The 20,461-nt window shown below is 49.1% G+C and overlaps 1 protein-coding gene across 16 annotated transcripts in view; it reads left to right on the top strand.

Moving 5' to 3' along the window:
* LOC137435466 (transcriptional repressor CTCF) overlaps positions 1-20,461 on the top strand; it is a 167,318-nt gene that overhangs the window by 5,235 nt on the left and 141,622 nt on the right. For 11 of the 16 annotated variants that reach the window (XM_078784292.1, XM_078784293.1, XM_078784291.1 and 8 more), the window contains exon 2: positions 4,805-4,845. The exons of 4 other annotated variants lie outside the window; for them this stretch is intronic. The gene's annotated coding sequence lies outside the window, so the exon portion shown is untranslated. Of the gene's footprint in view, positions 1-4,804; positions 4,846-20,461 lie in introns of those variants that run through there. One more of the 16 variants, XM_078784290.1, reaches the window with a different exon arrangement.

Genomic DNA, 20,461 nt, shown 5'->3' with positions numbered 1-20,461 from the left:
CCCGCCACACACCTCTTTTTCGCCGGCCAGGCTTCTCTTTTTCAATGGCCAGGCTCCTCTTTTTCGCCCGCTGCGCTCCTCTTTTTTTCCCACCACACCCCTTTTTTTTGCCTGCCGCGCCCCTCTTTTTCGCCTGCCATGTTCCTCTTTCACCCGCCACGCCCCTCTTTTTCACCCTCCACGCTCCTCTTTCACCCGCCACGCTCCTCTTTCACCCGCCACGCTCCTCTTTCACCCGCCACGCTCCTCTTTCACCCGCCAGGCTCCTCTTTCACCCGCCAGGCTCCTCTTTCACCCGCCAGGCTCCTCTTTCCGCCCGCCACGCTTCCCTTTTCGCCCGCCACGTCCTCCTTTTCTCCCGCCACGTCCTCCTTTTCTCCCGCCACGTCCTCCTTTTCTCCCGCCACGTCCTCCTTTTCTCCCGCCACGTCCTCCTTTTCTCCCGCCACGTCCTCCTTTTCTCCCGCCACGTCCTCCCTTTCTCCCGCCACGTCCTCCCTTTCTCCCGCCACGTCCTCCCTTTCTCCCGCCACGGCCTCCTTTCTCCCGCCACGGCCTCCCTTTCTCCCGCCACGGCCTCCCTTTCTCCCGCCACGGCCTCCCTTTCTCCCGCCACGGCCTCCCTTTCTCCCGCCACGGCCTCCCTTTCTCCCGCCACGGCCTCCCTTTCTCCCGCCACGGCCTCCCTTTCTCCCGCCACGGCCTCCCTTTCTCCCGCCACGGCCTCCCTTTCTCCCGCCACGGCCTCCCTTTCTCCCGCCACGGCCTCCCTTTCTCCCGCCACGGCCTCCCTTTCTCCCGCCACGGCCTCCCTTTCTCCCGCCACGCTCTCCCTTTCTCCCGCCACGCCCTCCCTTTCTCCCGCCACGCCCTCCCTTTCTCCCGCCACGCCCTCCCTTTCTCCCGCCACGCCCTCCCTTTCTCCCGCCACGCCCTCCCTTTCTCCCGCCACGCCCTCCCTTTCTCCCGCCACGCCCTCCCTTTCTCCCGCCACGCCCTCCCTTTCTCCCGCCACGCCCTCCCTTTCTCCCGCCACGCCCTCCCTTTCTCCCGCCACGCCCTCCCTTTCTCCCGCCACGCCCTCCCTTTCTCCCGCCACGCCCTCCCTTTGTCCCGCCACGCCCTCCCTTTGTCCCGCCACGCCCTGCCTTTGTCCCGCCACGCCCTCCCTTTGTCCCGCCACGCCCTCCCTTTGTCCCGCCACGCCCTCCCTTTGTCCCGCCACGCCCTCCCTTTGTCCCGCCACGCCCTCCCTTTGTCCCGCCACGCCCTCCCTTTGTCCCGCCACGCCCTCCCTTTGTCCCGCCACGCCCTCCCTTTGTCCCGCCACGCCCTCCCTTTGTCCCGCCACGCCCTCCCTTTGTCCCGCCACGCCCTCCCTTTGCCCCGCCACGCCCTCCCTTTGCCCCGCCACGCCCTCCCTTTGCCCCGCCACGCCCTCCCTTTGTCCCGCCACGCCCTCCCTTTGTCCCGCCACGCCCTCCCTTTGTCCCGCCACGCCCTCCCTTTGTCCCGCCACGCCCTCCCTTTGTCCCGCCACGCCCTCCCTTTGTCCCGCCACACCCTCCCTTTGTCCCGCCACGCCCTCCGTTTGTCCCGCCACGCCCTCCTCTTCTCCCGCCACGCCCTCCTCTTCACCCGCCACGCCCTCCTCTTCTCCCGCCACGCCCCCCTCTTCTCCCGCCACGCCCCCCTCTTCTCCCGCCACGCCCTCCTCTTCTCCCGCCACGCCCTCCTCTTCTCCCGCCACGCCCTCCTCTTCTCCCGCCACGCCCTCCTCTTCTCCCGCCACGCCCTCCTCTTCTCCCGCCACGCCCTCCTCTTCTCCCGCCACGCCCTCCTCTTCTCCCGCCACGCCCTCCTCTTCTCCCGCCACGCCCTCCTCTTCTCCCGCCACGCCCTCCTCTTCTCCCGCCACGCCCTCCTCTTCTCCCGCCACGCCCTCCTCTTCTCCCGCCACGCCCTCCTCTTCTCCCGCCACGCCCTCCTCTTCACCCGCCACGCCCTCCTCTTCTCCCGCCACGCCCCCCTCTTCTCCCGCCACGCCCCCCTCTTCTCCCGCCACGCCCTCCTCTTCTCCCGCCACGCCCTCCTCTTCTCCCGCCACGCCCTCCTCTTCTCCCGCCACGCCCTCCTCTTCTCCCGCCACGCCCTCCTCTTCTCCCGCCACGCCCTCCTCTTCTCCCGCCACGCCCTCCTCTTCTCCCGCCACGCCCTCCTCTTCTCCCGCCACGCCCTCCTCTTCTCCCGCCACGCCCTCCTCTTCTCCCTCCACGCCCCCCTCTTCTCCCGCCACGCCCCCCTCTTCCCCCTCCACGCCCCCTCTTCTCCCGCCACGCCCCCCTCTTCTCCCGCCACGCCCCCCTCTTCTCCCGCCACGCCCCCCTCTTCTCCCGCCACGCCCCCTCTTCTCCCGCCACGCCCCCTCTTCTCCCGCCACGCCCCCCTCTTCTCCCGCCACGCCCCCCTCTTCTCCCGCCACGCCCCCCTCTTCTCCCGCCACGCCCCCCTCTTCTCCCGCCACGCCCGCCTCTTCTCCCACCACGCCCCCCTCTTCTCCCGCCACGCCCCCCTCTTCTCTCTCCACGCCCCCCTCTTCTCCCGCCACGCCCCCCTCTTCTCCCGCCACGCCCCCCTCTTCTCCCGCCACGCCCCCCTCTTCTCCAGCCACGCCCTCCTCTTCGCCCGCCACGCCCTCCTCTTCTCCCGCCACGCCCTCCTCTTCGCCCGCCACGCCCCCCTCTTCTCCCGCCACGCCTCTCTTTTTCGCCCGCCGTGTCACTCTTTTTTCGCCCGCCACCTCCCCCTTTTTTACCTGCCTCCTCCCCCTTTTATAATCTGCCTCATTTGTCATTCTGCCTGTAATATATTTTTCTTCATGTCCGATTGGAATAATTTTTGCATCTATAGACTTGGCATTTAATATGGAATTTTTTTTTTTTCTTGACTTGGGTTTACTTTCTGAACTCAGTATATCAATCTGGTGAGTTTCTTTTACCCTTCGGTGATGTCTTTGTTGAAAGAACCATGTCACTGATTGTCTTTTCCAGCAAGAAGTCAATAACAGGATTATATCACAGGTGGCGTGACAAAATGTAAGGACAGGTACATTTGACGATTGGCTTCACAATCGGGTATATAAGGGTTGTTGCATTCTGTATTAGTGGAAAACAACTGCTGCACGTCTACAAAAGTTATTTCCGCTTCCGCTGGAGATGGTCCGTCAACTTGACGATGCTGTTTGTCATGGAGTTGTGGCTTTACGAAATTCTGGTATGAAACAGCATGCTATTGCTCAGCAGTATGGCATCACTCAAGGTCAGGTGTCAAAGATCCTGAAACGAAATGCTCAGAGGGGTGTCCCTACTCCAATACCGAGGCCAGGACGTCCACGCAGAACCACAAGGAGAGATGATCGCCAGCTGCACCGGTTAGTCTGCAATGGCCGTACCAAGTCAGCTAATCGGCATGGGGCTGAGTGGCAGCAACTGACAAATGTGCCTGTATCCAGAAGACGAGTCAACCAACGACTGGTTCAAGCAGGCAATCGTGCCAGGCGTCCCCTGAGAAAGCCACGCCTGACCAGACAACACAGCCAGCGCTGATTGCAGTGGGCCAGAGAGCACCGTCAATGGCAGCCAGGACACTGGAATCACGTGACCTTCAGTGACGAGTCTAGATTTCTGGTCTATCGTCAAGATGGCTGTTTCCGAGTGCGCAGACAAGTGCATGAAGCCCACAACGAAGATTGTATAGTGCCAAGAGTCCAAGCTGGAGGTGGTGGGGTGACCGTTTGGGCTGCTTTTCATGCAGGGGACAAAACTGACCTGGTTGTTCTGAATGGAAACCTGAACCAGTTCAAGTACAGGGTCATTCTGGAAGAAACATTGCTTCCATTTGCTCGTGCAGCCTTTCGAGGAAACTTTGTCTTCCAAGATGACAATGCACGGCCTCATCGTGCTCGCATGATCCAACACTTTCTTGCTGACCATGGTGTAAAGCATAGGGAGTGGCCTGCCATGTCCCCGGATATGAATCCGATAGAGAACGTGTGGGCAGAATTAACGCATCAAATCGACAACTTGGACCAGCAGCCGACCTCTGTGCATGAATTGCAGCAGGCTATTGTCACTGCATGGCAAGCGATTCTTGTCCAAACCTTGGCAAATCTCGTGAACAGCATGCCTCAACGTGTACGTGCTCTCCTGAATGCTCGTGGGGGTTACACGAAGTACTGAACTGTAATTTTACTGTCCGTAATCCCAGTCATAATTTAGCTTTTGTTTTTGTTGAATTTTTTTTTGGCTAATGTGCAAAATAAAGAGATACTTCTGGAAAACGTACAGAAGTTTAACACAGTACTGTCCGTGAATTGAGTTCGATATCAGTTTACATCACTTTCAAGGATCAATTTATTTGCTTCGAAATGTCAAATGTGGTTTTTGTTTCTTTTAAAGGTCACATTAACAAAATCTAGAATAATTTCAACATAATTCCAATGAACTTTTGGTTCTAAGTCATCTTGAAAAGTAAGTTCAACCCCACAAAAAAAATATTCCATATTAAATGCCAAGTCTGTATAATAGTCGAAAGGTATACCAATAATTGCATTGCACACCGTCCCGCCACATTCATTTGCCGACTCGGAAGAAAATTTGCTTATTCTATCAGGTTCGACTTTTTTTTAAATGCTGCTGGTGACCAGTTTGTTTCAAACAATTCGTTCAATAAAATTGTGTCTATTTGCATTTGAGTGTTTTCTTCATCTTACTATAATTCACCAAATGTCTGTGTCTGTTCCCAGGTACCGCAAAAACGACTGAACCGATCGCAACGAAATTTTGGGTGGGTAATCCTGGGACCCCCTGGAGTAAAATAGGCTACATTTTTTTCCAATTTTCCATTTTTTCGAAACACGATGGAATAATATTTACCGATATGAACAGTGATGTGGCTTTTATTGACATTCTACAAATACTGTTTAGAATTTGATGATTTGCGTGTGATATGATTTAACAGATGTTTATATAAATCGGTTAAAATAAAAAAGGCCTTCAATTTCTGATATTTTGCCTTTTAATTTGGGCCTCCCAATTGAAGCTCCGCCCTTAGGGCAGGTACCGTTGCTCGTGTCCTTAATGGAAGGTATACTCTGCAGGCAGCAGAAACTCAGTCTCTTGTCCCATCTTTCAAATATGTTTATTTTGTCGTCGTTTTTTCATCCCGCCTTGTCCCACCCAGTGTTTTTATCTCTTCCTGTGTCGGAATACGTTTTCCGTCCCATCCTGTCCTGCCCTCCTGTGTTTACCTATTGACCTGATGGTCCATTCCCTGTCATTCCCAAAGCCATTGCATATCTTATATAATCTGATTGATAGAGTTGAACCTATATTGCTCAAACCATTTGCCCACACTTCACTCCTCTAAGTAGCGATTTGCACCTTCTGCACAGAGCAGTTTATAAGTACAGTCATTTCTCTCTTGTTTTCATAAAAATGATATCAAGGGTAATTTGGTCCCCATTTAATTTTCTTTCAACATTAAACTTGTATTTGCTTTCCATAATTACGTGTGTGTGTGTGTGTGCGTGCGTGCGTGCGTGTGTGTGTGTGTGTGTGTGTGTGTGTGTCACATTATTCCTACAGTTCTGGGATGATTACATCCAGACTTGCTACTATATAGGATCAGCATGATCCCACTTAGTACATAGGGATGTTTTTATTTATTTATTTTTGCCAGTAGTCTTGGGGGGGGGGGGGGGGGGGGGGGAGGGGAGTGGGATTGGGATTGGGATGATGCAAATTATAATTTACTAGTATAAAGCCCGTCAAAAATGATGGGTTGGAACAGTTTTTGACGGTGCAGCCGCGTGAGCATGCCAAAGTCTGAAGTCTGGGCCTCGTGTCAGGGATGCTTATATCATCTTAATTTGTTAGACATCCTTGAGACGGAAATGAACACTCGTTTTACTCTGCACGCATTGCACATCACGTGCAGCGAATTTCACCTCCCTGTGCCATGTATTTATTGTGATTAAAAATATCGCTTCTGTACACCGACCTTGAGGCTCAGTTTGCAAGCCACCGTCTACAATTCCAATGTAAGAGGCATAATTACTCTTCTTTTGGGTCTTTTGTGTCCTTGGGGTCTTTTTGGTCTTCACCTTCTTTTGTGTATTTTGGGTATTCTGGTTCATCGGCGTCTTTTGAGTCATTTGAGTATTTTGGGTCCTCTATCGGGATATTTGGGGCATTTAAGGGTCTTTGGGGTATTTTGGGTATTAGGGGTAATTTGGGTATTTAGGGTCCTCAGGGCCTTTAAGGGTCTTCTGGGTCTTTTCAGTCTTTTGGATTGTTTGGGTCTATCAGGGCTTTAAGGGTCTTCAGGGTATTTTCGGTCCTCAGGGTCTTTTTGGTCTTCTGGGTCTTTTCGGTTTTTGGGTTTTGGGGGGGGGGGGGGGGGTCTTTGGGGTTTTTGGGGTCTTTTCGTTCTTCTGGGTCGTTTCGATCCTTTCAGTAACCTGGATCTTTTGGGTCTTTTGGGTCTTTTCGTTATTTGGGCCTTTAGGGTCTTTTCGGTCTAAAGGGTCTTTTCAATCTTTTCGGACTTCGGCGTCTTTAAGTCTTTGGGATATTTGGGGTCTTTTCAATCTTTTCGGACTTCGGCGTCTTTAAGAGTCTTTGGGATATTTGGGGTCTTTTCAGTCTTCAGTGTCTTTGGAGTATTTTGGGTCTTTTGGGTCTTTGGGGTATTTTTGGGTGTTTGGGGCCCTTGGGGGTCTTTGGGTTATTGGGGGTCTTCTGGGTTTTTGGGGGTCTTCTGGGTCCTTGGGGTCTTTTGGGTCTTTCTTTTGGATCTTTTGGGTCTTCAGGGTCTTTTCAGTCTTTTGGATATTTGGGGTCTTTTGGGTCCTCTGGGTCAGTGGGTCCTCGTGGTTTTTTGGGTCTTTTGGGTCTTCAGGGTATTTTGAGTCTTCAGGATCTTTGGGGTCTTTTGGGTCTTCAGGATATTTTGGATCCTTGGGTCTTTTGAGTCTTCTGGGTCTTTGGGGTCCATTGGGTTTCAGGGTCTTTTTAGTGTTTTGGGTATTTTGGGTCTTCATGGTCTTTTGGGTCTAACAGTCTTCAGGGTCTTTTGTGTTCTCGGGGTATTTTGGGTCTTCGGGGTATTTTGGATGTTTGGGGTCCATTGGGTCTTTTTGGTCTTTTGGGTTGTTTGGGGTATTTTGGATCTTCAGAGTCCTTGGTGGTCTTCTGAGTCTGTGGGGTCTTTTGGGTCCTCAGGCATGTTTGGGTCTTTTGGATCCTTGGGGTCTTTTGAATATTTAGGGTCCATTGGTTCTTCAGGGTCTTTTCAGTCTTCTGGGTCCTTGGGGTCTTCTGGGTCTTCATTGTCTTTTGTGTCTTTAACAGTCCACAGGGTATTTTGGGTCTTCGGGTATTTTGGGTCCATTGTGTCTTCTGGGTCCTTGGGGTATTTTGGGTCCTCAGAGTCTTTTAGGTCTTTTAACCGGTGGACACAGTCGTGTTCAAAGATTGCCCATTATAGTGCATTATGATATGTCATGACGCTCGATTTTTGTGCCAAAAGTGATTTTTTTGCAGTTTTGTAAACTTTGGGGGGTAAATTAACAGAAAAATTAGGGGTTGAATTTGTTCGCTAACTTTTGGGATATTGGGGGCCCTTTAGGGGGGGGAACACCCAACAATTGCAAAATCTATATCTCGGCTCCTAGACATGCTAGCTTCATGATCTTGGTGTCTAGGATAGGGTTTCTGGGGGCGCCGAGTTCAATTATGATGTTTACAAGATGATCTGAGGTCAAGGTCATAGGCTCAAGGTCACCACAGGGTCATAAATTATCGACACTATCACACTATCGACTGAGGTATCAGACATTATCACACTATCAACTTCCGTAAGCTAAACGCTCTTTCACCTACCTCATTCTCATCCACCCTCTCTGAAAAAATGTCCACTTCTCCCTTCATTGACCTCCACACCCCTTCTGACCTCACTGACTACTACAACCACACTCTCTCCTCCTGCCTTGACCAGCTTGCGCCTGTAAAAACCAAAACAGTTTCTTTCACCCATTCTGCTCCCTGGTTTACCCCTGAACTCCGCCTGATGAAAACTCGTGCTCGCCAACTTGAAAGACTCCTCAATAAAACAGGTCTCACAGTTCACTCCCAAGCCTACAAGGACCACCTACAACACTACAAAGATGCCCTCTCCCACGCCCGCTCCGCCTACTACTCTCAAATTATCCACTCTGGCTCCGGAAACCCAAAAGCACTCTTTTCGACAATAAACAAACTCCTCCGCCCCCTGGACACCACCACCCAGTCCTTCACAGTAGACAACTGCATCTCCTTCCTTTCTTTCTTCCAATGCAAAATTGACAACATCTACAACAGCTTGACCACCGCCGCACCCGCTCCCCCTCCAACCACCTGCCCCCCCTTATCCTGCCTTCCCCTGTCTCAATTCTCCCCGGTCTCCCCGACTGACCTCTCTGAACTCCTCATAGGAATGAAAACTGCCACCTGCACTCTTGACCCCATCCCCTCCAGCTTTGTCAAGGCCTCCCTCCCTGCGCTCTCTCCACTTATCATTGCAACAATAAACTCCTCCCTGTCTACAGGCATCGTCCCACCATCCCTCAAAATTGCTGCTGTTACCCCCCATTCTAAAAAAACCTGGTCTAAACCCTGACACCCTAAATAACTTCAGACCCATCTCCAACCTACCCTTTCTGTCAAAAGTTTTGGAACGCGCTGTAGCCGCTCAACTCAAACATCACCTCTCTGCCAATAACCTGTATGAAACATTCCAATCCGGATTCCGCTCCAACCACAGTACTGAAACTGCTCTCCTCAAAATCACCAACGACCTTCTCCTCTCCTCTGACGCTGGCAACCTCAACATTCTCGTCCTCCTCGACCTCAGCGCTGCCCTTTGACACCATCGATCACACCATCCTCCTCACCCGACTTGAATCCACCTTTAACATTACCGGCACTACTCTCTCTTGGATTAAATCATACCTCTCTGACAGACGCCAGTTCATCTCCATCAATAACTGCAAATCCCCCACTGCTCCCCTCCCCCAAGGTGTCCCCCAAGGTTCAGTTCTTGGCCCCCTCCTCTTCATCCTTTACCTGTCCCCCCTCGGTCACTTAATCCGCCGTCATGGTCTCCAATTCCACTGCTTCGCCGATGACATCCAGCTTTTCATCTCCACCAAGTCCGTCTCCACCGACACCCACTCTATCCTGACAAACTGCATCACTGAAATAAAATCCTGGCTTCAAATCAACTTCCTCAAGCTTAACTGTGATAAATCTGAAATAATCATCATTGGCCCAAAAACGCTCACAAAATCCACCCATAACTTTGCCCTCAACATCGACGGTATCCCAGTATCCACCTCCCCTCTCATCTGGAATCTTGGCGTCATCTTTGACCAAACCCTCTCCTTCGACAAATACACTAAACAGATCACAAAGACAGCCTTCTTTCACCTGAAAAACATCGCCCGTCTCCGCTCATCCCTCTCCTCCACGGCTGCAGAAACCCTCATCCACGCCTTCATCACCTCCCGTCTGGATTACTGCAATAGCCTCCTCTATGGTTCACCTTCAACAATCGCCAATAAACTCCAATACATTCAGAACTCCGCTGCCCGTCTACTCACCCATTCCCGGACCCGCGACCACATCACCCCCGTCCTTTACAAGCTTCACTGGCTCCCCATCTCCCAGAGAATCCAGTACAAAATCCTCCTCTTGACCTACAAAGCCCTCCATAACCTGGCCCCATCCTACCTGGCTGACCTCCTCTCCAGACACACTCCCACCCGCAACCTCCGCTCTGCTGGTACCAACCTCCTGACCCCCCCCCCCATCCGGACCAAATTCAGATCCTGGGGGGACAGGGCCTTCTCCATCGCTGCTCCCACCCTCTGGAACTCACTACCTCACACCATCAGAGACTCCTCCTCACTCACCACATTCAAAACATCACTCAAGACCCACCTGTTCAGCACTGCATTCAACATTCAACCCACAGCATTTAACCCCTGACTATCTCTTCTCCTTCTCCCTCCTTTTGCTTTAAATATTTCCCTATTGATTCTTGTCTTTTTGCAATTGTTGTTTTCATGTTTTGTTATGCATTATGTTTTGCACTCTGTCAAAGCGCCTTTGGGCTTCATGAAAAGCGCTATACAAAATAAATGAATTATTATTATTATTATAAATGACCCCAAAATGTAAAATCAGCCAAAATAACTGAACTATGTCATATAGTACCACTTCATGTGGGTTTTGTTGGGTGAGAAATTCAGTGGTGACATCTTTTTTTACATTCGAGGTTACGATCAGGTTATAAACTAGGTCATGGTCAATGTCATTTGGGTGGGTGAAAATGTGGCGAAAACAAAAAAATGTCACATCTCATGATATACCGTGCAACTACAAAACATTAGTTTTGACACATAAATGCTGAGCAAGTGCATATTATAATGCACCACATTCTTCATCTTATGACAGATCTATTTACACTTTGTTGAGTTACACTACGTCCAGTGTAATATCTATCTATAATTCCAGTAATCTCTGTGTGTTTGTTTGTTTGTACGTTTGTACGTTTGTCTGTGACCGCTGTTTCTCGACAACCACGGGTCCGATATACTTTAAACTTGCCAGGTATATTGCTGGGGACCCGAGGATGTGCCTTTTCAAGGTTTCATATTAATCGGACAATTACTTACCGAGCTATGTCCAAAAAACGATTCAACCAATCAGAGAGCAGCGAGCTATCGCGTGTGCCGAACGTGGCGGACACACTCTGCCTCGGATGGCACATTTCAGAGCGTATTCATTTATTTCACGTTTGCAAACTATGTTGGCGCTATGTTGGCGTTAAACTATGTTTTAAAACTAATAAAAACCCCGGGGGGATTGTCACTGTACTCGCAAGCCGTTCGCCGTTCGCTTTGGCGTTGCGAATGGACCAAAACATTTCATGCACCAAACCATTTCATGTAAAGCGTTCGCCGTTCGCTTTGGCGTTGCGAATGGACCAAAACATTTCATGGACCAAACCATTTCATGTAAATAGAGGGGGGGATATAATTTTAGATATAGATATAGTACGGGCATGCCCTAGTAAGGTATAATCACACCAATATATAGGCCCTACTACACCAGTTTTACACCGTGTATGCATTAACTAAACAAATATCATCAATGTACCCAATACCCATAATCAGCTATCAATTACAAAAATGGTACTTACAATTCCGATCCTTATATTTCTTCGTCCTCAATATCGAATTTCTCATGCCTGACGTTTTGACATCTTTGGTCATGGCACTTGCAAAGCGGCATGCAGGGGAGGTTGTTCTTCGCACAAGAACAGTTGCGTGCGCAGACATGATTTACAGCCACATTTGATCAGTTCTAGAACCGCTTGTGGAGCAGGTAGTTCAAGACACCGTAGAGGGAAGATTGCACCATCTTTGATGACCCAACCGCAGTCTTCCAAACTAGGAAGTTGGGGATGTGTAGTAACATAGGCTTTGTTCACCATGCATACAAAGTTTGTCCGTTGAATATGAGGCAGCAATGTAGCTCGGGTGTGGGGCAGCATCTCAGACTCCATGTTTTTCGACCTGAAGAGCTCCCAGCGAAGTTGGGGGGAGTGTTTGTGGGCCATTGGCAGAGTAGACGCGGCACACAAAGTGTTCGAGAGGCTGCATCTCCTCAGGGAGTTTTCCGTCTATTCGTTCCGTCGATGAGAGAGGGCCATCTCCCAATCTCTGGAAGGCATCAATGATGGGATCATTGGGACCCAATTTGAAGTACTCTGTGATCCACCTCTTCTTTGTCACAGTCACACCCACGAACTTACCACCCCAGTCAGCGCCAGTGAAGTTGTGTATCCCAATGAGACCTTGACATTTCTTACGGCTGATGCTCCTCACTCTCTCCACCACATCGATCTTTCTGAACTTGTTGCCATTTCCTGTGTGAAATTCCAATGTGGTCAAAGTTCCCAAACGTCCATATGCTGTGAGGTCAATGAGGAGGACCAACACATCAGTGTCCGGAGATGCAACAACAATATGTCTGAATTCACAATCCTTGTTGCAGTGAAGAACATGAAGGGGGATCTGTGAGTCAGCCTCCTCGTGCTCATGGGTAAAGAAGTCCTCTTCAAGCCTGTGGGGTGCATTGATTTTGATATTGGTGTCATATGAGACGATAAGTCGCAGATCCTGTCCCTCAAACTCCCGTAGAAGTCCCTGGGCAAGAATCCTTGCAAGCTGACCTTTGGTCTTGGAGGAGGACAAGAGCTCCCGCAGAGGAACAGTCGTGATGCTCATGAATTGCCAGGGGAAGGCCAATTGAGAGCGGGGTTTCCACTGTTTTTTTGAACCCATGAGAAGTCTTCAACTTGACTTGTCTGTGACTTCTTGAGCTCTGCACTATCAGCTGGCACACAACATCCACATTCTTCTTCACTTCTGCTTCACGCTGTCCTGAGATTATTCTAGCTTCAGAGCCATACATGATATGCATTATTAAAAACTCTAGCATAGGGGGATTTTCAAAGTTATTGAAGTCGCCTGTGAATTTCCAGTCTCTTGTGCGGAAAACCTCCTTCCTCAGGGCACGAGATAGATCAATGAGAACCCATGCATCTGTGTCTGCAGTTGCAAACTCAACGGCTTGCCCCACTGACTTCTTCCTCATAACTCTGTGGCTGTGAGTAGGATTGGGAGGCTCAACAAATTCAACCTCTGGCACATGCTGTTCAATCAATTCCTTCAGGTGCTTCTTGTGATTGTCACTTCTCTCCTCATGAATTTTCTTCTCCTTCAACAGGTTGATGTAAAAGTTGTTTAACTGATTCATGCTAAGGACACAGTCATCTATACTTAGGGAATCTCTCACATACACAACAAACTCAGCATCACACACATTTCTCACATGTCTATATGCATCGCTATCTCCCCGTTCCTTGCCATGTCTGTCTGCAACACTGATACAGTCTCGATGGTAGTACTTTTCTAATGCTGATGCATCTCCAGAGTCCGACAGTTTAGCTAGACGCGATCTGACCAAGTCATCCTCGGTAGCCTCTTTGATTGCTAGAAGTCGTTGACCCATAGAATCCGATACTACTCTATGCAGCCCTTGTGATGATTTTGGACAAAATGAACATGTGGAGAACATACATTTATTTTCCTTCGGAAGCACCTTACAACCTTTCTGTCTTAGAGGCCTAATTGCTGCATCAGATTTCTCTGTCTTGCGTGGCCGTCCACGTTTTGGAGCCATTGGCACTACATCGGAGGTAGAGGATGCATGAGAAGACGTTGGTGTTTGGGAACGAGCGCGTTTTCTACACATCTCTAAGTTGGCCTTATTTGCAAGAGGTTTGCGACACTTGCTGTGATAAGAGACATTACGTAAATCTGACTCCGATAAGCTACTTAAATGATCTGCCAGCGATTTGAGGTTCACATCACCTAGACTAGCCCGCTCTACAACCCTTTCTTTTAGATCTCGCACGAGTGATATATCATGTTTATCAACAAGTTTGTTATTCACAGAGTCTCCCTCTTTGCAAATGATGCAAATCCTTATTTCTTCAGATTTTCGTTCCGACATTGCAGAAGGCAGGTTGAAATGCTCAGAGCTTCACTTCATGGACACGTTCGCACCAATACAGCGACACACCTGGAAATAAAGAAGAAAAAGATAAGCAAAATATGGCTACATCAACGTTTTGGCATTTAGCCAGGATATAGTGCATTATGATATGTAAGAAAAAGGCCTGATGGATGATTTTTTTCCCCAAACTGATTTTTGCGGTTTTAGCAGACTTATGGGGTGAACCAACCGAAAAAGTAGGGGTTGACCGCGAATGTCGAAAAGGATGTCACGACTGAATTCCTCACCCAATAAAACCTATATAAAGTGGTACTATACGATATAATTCAGTTATTTTGGCTAATTTTACCTTTTGGAGCCATTTATGACCCTGTGGTGACCTTGAGCCTATGACCTTGACCTTAGATCACCTCATAAACAACATAATTGAACTCGGCGCACCCAGAAACCCTATCCTAGACACCAAGATCATGAAGCTAGCATGTCTTGGAGCCGAGATATAGATTGTGCAATTTTTGGGGGTCACCCCCCCTAAAAGGCCCCCGAAAATACCCGAAAAGTTCGCGAAAAAATTCAACCCCTAATTTTCCTTTTAATTTACCCCCTAAAGTTGACAAAACTGCAAAAAAATCACCTTTGGCACAAAAATCGAGCGCCAGCCCTTTTTCTTACATATCATAATGCACTATTAAACCCACCCACTCAAATCCCTCCGAAAGCACGACTCAAAGCCTTTAAAACCGAGCCTTATGAAGGGGGACACACACACACACACACACACACACACACACACACACACACACACACACACACACACACACACACACTTTCATATGGTAGATCATGTTATTATGTATTCCCCACTCTTTACAGTACTGTATTCCTGTCCCCACGTTTTCCAGTGCAGTGAGATGCTTTGAATAATGCAGAGGTATTTTGAATTACACTTTACAGTGCATATTTTGTAACCCAAATGGATTACAGGATTACATTTTAATGTTTTTTTTTTTTTTTTTTTGTATACAACATCGAGGCTCGTGTAAGAGCTAACACCAATGACAGAAAACAAACGGACACATAGGACGAAATGAAGGGAGCGGGAGACAAGATGGAGAGAGAGGGGGAAGCACACAAGTACAACATTTGAGAGCAGGAACATCGGGAGATCTGTGGGAGGTGGTCGGGGGCTTGGGGGAGTAGGCGTGGGAAGGGAGGTGGGGTGTGGGAGAGGTAAAAAATAAAACACATGGACTCTGCTAGGACTTCCAGGAAAGAAGTTGTTATTTCAGAAAAGTGGATCTGGGGTGAATTAACGGGTAGAAAAGATCAAGGTTTTGGATGGGGGAAGATAAGAGATGGTGGTGAACAGCTGTTTTAAAGACCTGGAGGGATGAGTGGGATTGAAGAGAGTGAGGGAGTTTGTTCCAGAGGTGGGAGAAAAGAGGAATGAAAGAGTGAAGGTGAGCAGAGAGTCTTGATTTTACCAGTTTCACCAGAAGAGGGTTGCAGGCAGATCTTGTGCGACCTGTAGGAATATTTGTGCGACAGAGCACAGACAGGGTTGGGGGAGCTAGGCCAGAGAGTAGTCGGTAGAAGACAGAAAGACCACCAACCTGCTGCCTCCTCACTCTGCCTCCTCTGCCTCCTCACTCCTCACTCTCTGAAGACTTGGACAAAATCACAGACTGGTCAAACAAGTGGAACATGTCTTTCAATCCTGACAAATCTCACACTCTAACTATGTCTCTCCGAAAAGATCGACTGGACAACCCTCCCATCTACTTTCTCAACAATCCTCTCCAAGAAGTTCTGTCGCTCAAGATTTTGGGTCTCACTATCTGCCATGATCTTTCTTGGGAAAACCACATTTCCAAGCTGGCCTCCAAAGCCAGTCGCCGACTGGGCATCCTCCGTCGTGCGAAGTCCTTCCTCGGCACACCTGAGCTCCTCACCACATACAAGGCTTTCATCCGCAGCTCAATGGAATACTGTTCTCCCCTATGGGCCGGTGCTCCTGCCTCACACCTAGCTCGGCTTCACGCTGTTGAAACCAAAGCTTTCAGAATTATTGGAATCTCCCGCGATGAAGCTATCTCTGAGGGCCTTTCACTCACTCACCGCAGGCAGGTAGGTGGTCTTTCTGTCTTCTACCGACTCCTCTCCGGCCTTGCACCCCCAGCTCTCTCTGTGCTCTGTCCCCCAAATATTCCTACAGGTCGCACAAGATCTGCCAGCAACCCTCTGATGGTTAAACTGCCGAAATCTCGGCTCTCTGCTCACCTTCACTCTTTCATTCCTCTTTTCTCCCGCCTCTGGAACAAACTCCCTCACTCCCTTCAATCCCACTCCTCCCTCCAGGTCTTTAAAACAGCTGTTCACCACCATCTCTTATCTTCCCCCATCCAAAACCTTGATCTTTTCTACCCCCGCTAATTCACCCCAGATCCACCTTGTTTGAAATTCCAACTTCTTTCCTGGAAGTCCTGGCAGTGTCCATATGTTTTATACCTCTCCCACCGCCCCCTTCCCACGCCCCCCCCCCCCCCCCAAAGCCCTCGCCCTCTCTCAGATCTCTCGATGTCTCCATGTCTCTCGGTCCCTGCTCTCAAATGTTGTGTTTGTGTCCTTCCCCCTCTCTCCCCATCTTGTCTACCGCTCCCTATGTTATATGTTTTATGTGTCGGTTTGTCTTTCTGTGTGATTAATGTTCGCTCTTTCACGAGCCTCGATCTTGTATACAAAAAAAAAAAAAAAAAAAAAAAAACCTGCCTGCGGTGAGTGAGTGAAAGGCCCTCACAATCGGCTTCATCGCGGGAGATTCCAATGATTCTGAAAGTTTTGGTTTCAACAGCGTGAAGCTGAGCGAGGTGTGAGGCAGGAGCACCAGCCCAGAGGGGAGAGCAGTATTCCATTGAGCTGCGGATGAAAGCCTTGTATGTGGTGAGGAGCTCAGGTGTGCCAAGGAAGGACTTCGCACGATGGAGAATTCCCAGTCGGCGACTGGCTTTGGAGGCCAGCTTGGAAATGTGTTTTTCCCAGGAAAGATCATGGCAGATTGTGAAACCCAAGACATTGAGTGACAGAACTCTTGGAGAGGATTGTTGAGAAAGTAGATGGGAGGGTTGTCCAGTCGGTCTTTTTGAAGAGAAATAGTGAGAGTGTGAGATTTGTCAGGATTGAAAGACATGTTCCACTTGTTTGACCAGTCTGTGATTTTGACCAGGTCTGCAGAGAGTGAGGAGGCTGCGGACTGCCGATCTGAGGGATGAGGTATGGAGCGGCAGAGAGTGGAGTCATCAGCAAAGAGAGAGAGAGGATTTTCCAGAGAGTCAGAGAGATCATTGATGAAGACCAGAAAAAGCACAGGGCCCAGAACACTGCCTTGGGCAATGCCAAATTGCGGATTTTTATATACGTGGGGAAAGAAAGGGGAAGAGGAAGCTGAAGCTTCCCTGTCGCGATCACCGGCAGTCCCAACCTGCAAAAAGTAACTCAAACTGAGGATGATTTAAAATGTACAAAAATAAACTGGTTTATTAAAACGGATGCCTATAACAAGAATATGTGACGGTAAAAGCAAATTCCTAATCGGGACGTCCCAGACCTATGACACAGACACAGGAAGAAAATAAACTGGAAAATAATAACGTGTGGTTTATCGTGCACTTAGCTCTGCTCAGCTTGGGGGTGGGGCTGTTGGGGGGTCTCGCCAGAAATTCAAGGCTCTGGAGGTCCGGCCAGGGTTGTGTGCGAAACAGGCCTCACTCGCGCACTGTAGTGGCAAGCCACGCGTCGTTTCCGTCTGCAAAACTCTGCATGTCTCCCAGTGGCGTCTCTGACCACGACCAGTCCAAGCACAAACGCGTGAGGGAGAAGAACAATGGAACCAGAGAAGGGCAAGAACAGGGCAAGATTGGAGTGTCAGAGATGCAAGAGTCCAGGGTAAGAGGAGGCAGAAGCAAGAGTCCAGGGTCAGCGAGCAAGAGAGAAAAATGTCCGTCCTCGAGTTATTTTAACGTCTGGTAGTGTCGTCATCAGCGCTTCTCCACCAATCAGCACGCCGCTTCTTGCTCGCCTCTGACGTCCTCGGTGGTCCTTGCCAATCGGCGGTCAGCTTCCTCCTCGGCCTTCCTTCCACCAATCAGCTGGTAGCTTCTTGCTCCGCCCTGGCCAATTACGAGTCCCTTCTCACCCCGACCTTCCCGTTGGTCAACTCTCGCCCTATAGCGAGTCGCTTTTTGCTCCGCCCTGACCAATCACAGCTCCTTGGGGCGTGTCTTCGGCCTGCCTGTCTTCCGTGGCGATGTGGCTGGTGCATCCCAAATGGCAGTGTTCAGGACTGGCTTCCGGTTGGTTCAATGGTTATTATTTAGTGCAATAAATGGGCATTTCCTCACTGGTGTCTATTGCGGTGCCAAAAGAGCCAAAGGATAAATCACATAGGGTAAGACATACAAGGGATAATTTATCCTTATCCCCTAAGCTAGTTAACATGCCCCGCCCCCTCGTGACAGGGACTAAGATACACCTTACTCCGACATTCGGCTAAACAGAACGTATTACATGGTGATGGCTCTTACCCGACATCCGGAGCATGATACCTACACAAATCTACCTGACTCTACATATCACTACCCCCACAAACATAACAATATCATATGTTATGTATCGCTTTTCGCCTGATCTCTCAATGGCGAAGAATCACTTACTAAATTAAATAATTCTCGTATCCGAATCCATAATCAGATCTTCACCAAAATCGAATCGATTTGTTCTGGTCACACACCCAACCGGTCCACCATGTTTCGTCCAAATCCGTGCATAACCTTTTGAGATATCATGCTATGTATCGGTTTTAGCCCTATCTTCCATTGGTGAGGAATCACTTTAAAAATTCTAGTAGCCAGATCCGGATATTGACCAAAATTGAACCAATTCTTCCTTGTCACATACACCTTGTCCCATCCCACTTTGGCTCTGAATTTGGCAAATTGTACGGAATATTGATCTGACCATGCATACGTGCAGTGTGGTAAAGCAATCACTTTACAGTCTCTGTTTGTCTGTCTGTCTGTCAAACAAAAATTGATAATCATTCCACGTAATCCAGGAGCCAGACCTTGGGAAAATGGTCTCGCACAACCCACACCACATAAATGCTTTGGATACATTTTGTGTTGAAACAACCCCCTGGAACATCTCTTGGGTGGGATTCGCCCAAGATTGTGGTGTGCCATTTTTTTTCTGCAGGCGATTCTTTGCAATAGTGGTTATTTCGTGTTTTGAAATTGCAATGAGGGAATGATTTATTGGTGGAGAATTATAAATTACTCTAATTTGCCTTTAATTTTAAAACACAAAATAGCAGGGGAACATGCAAAGTTTGTTTTGTGACAAATTGGAGTTGTATTGCATAATACATACGCTTAGCAAGGATAAACATCCCTCCAGCAACCCCACTACTTCTGGTGCATTGGGGTGTGAATACTCCAGTATCCTCCCAATATGTAAAATATATCTTTACACAATGTCATGAATGTTAAACACTCCCAATGATAGGTTCTCTAATCCCCGACGTTATGTTCCTCATTGTCATAAATATCCAAAATCATTGTTGGGGCTTTCACAGTCCTCACTCATGCATATACACACAAGTCCGTTCATCCTGCAGGGAAGGGTCGGACCGGTGACATGTAGATTTGGAACAGTAACCTGTAACAATATCTACAAGACCTCTTGAGGCTGGGTCTTTGTTCATCATCTTGGGCTGAATTTTCATTGGAGTGCCATCCTTCACTTCCCATACATAACCAACTTGGTCTGGTTTGTCTCACTTCGAGAGCTCTGCTTCACACAAGAACCCGGTAGTTGGTCCGTTTAATGTGAAGGGACAAGCTGTCAAAGCCGGTGGCAGCCCTCGTTCTTTTGCTTATTCTGACAGAACAACCAGTACCGGACACTGTCTGCTGTTGTTGGTGCAGAGCCCCGGACAGTTTCCTCGAACAAGCACGTGGCATGGAGAAAGCCAATCAATATCAAAGGAGTGACCCAGAGATGGTGTACTTCCGCATTCACAAAGTCAGGGCTACGACAGAGTTAGAGAGAGAGAGAGAGAAGAGACAAGATGGAATGGGCCAGTCCATGAGGACCAATCAGCACTGACCGTTACCTCGCTGCCCTGACGAATCTGGGCAGCAAGAAGAGTGGGGAGGATTTGGGCCCTGACTTGTGTTGAGGGGGGAGGGGGTACAACAGCCATGAAGAGGCATCCCCAGTAGTTGTACTGTCTGCTGTTGTGCCAGATTTTGGATCACTAGTGTGCAACCTGTGCAGAAACTTCTCACACTTTTTCAAGGTAACACCATCCACTGATGGCTGCTGCCCAGGTTGTGACAGACTTTGCTAATGCTATAGAATGCTGTTGAGGATATTCGGGGACTTTTCTTGCCAATGGCAGGTAAACAGCTGGTGGAGTCATAACCAGTTAGAGCGTGATAAGCCAGAAGTGCGTCACACATTGTTTGGCCCAGCTGCTGTGCTATTGAATGGATTGGTAGGTATCTTATGTTATCTGTCACTCCTGTTCGAAACCATATCTCCTCAGATCGATTTTCCCTATAATGGGTGATGCATAGCATGGCCATATTGGTGTCTGTTGATTGAATACCAATTCTGACATTTTCAGAGGTTGCATGCTTAGCATGCGGCAACATGAGTGTCTGCTTCACGTGGTCAGAGGTGAGAGCCTCAATGACCTCAGTTGCCTTTTGTGA

This window comes from Myxine glutinosa, chromosome 9, assembly GCF_964187855.1.
Source record: "Myxine glutinosa chromosome 9, kmMyxGlut1.1, whole genome shotgun sequence".
Classification (NCBI taxonomy): Eukaryota; Metazoa; Chordata; class Myxini; order Myxiniformes; family Myxinidae; genus Myxine; species Myxine glutinosa.
The sequence above is the reverse complement of the archived record's forward strand: the minus strand, read 5'-3'. Positions and strand labels throughout refer to the sequence as shown.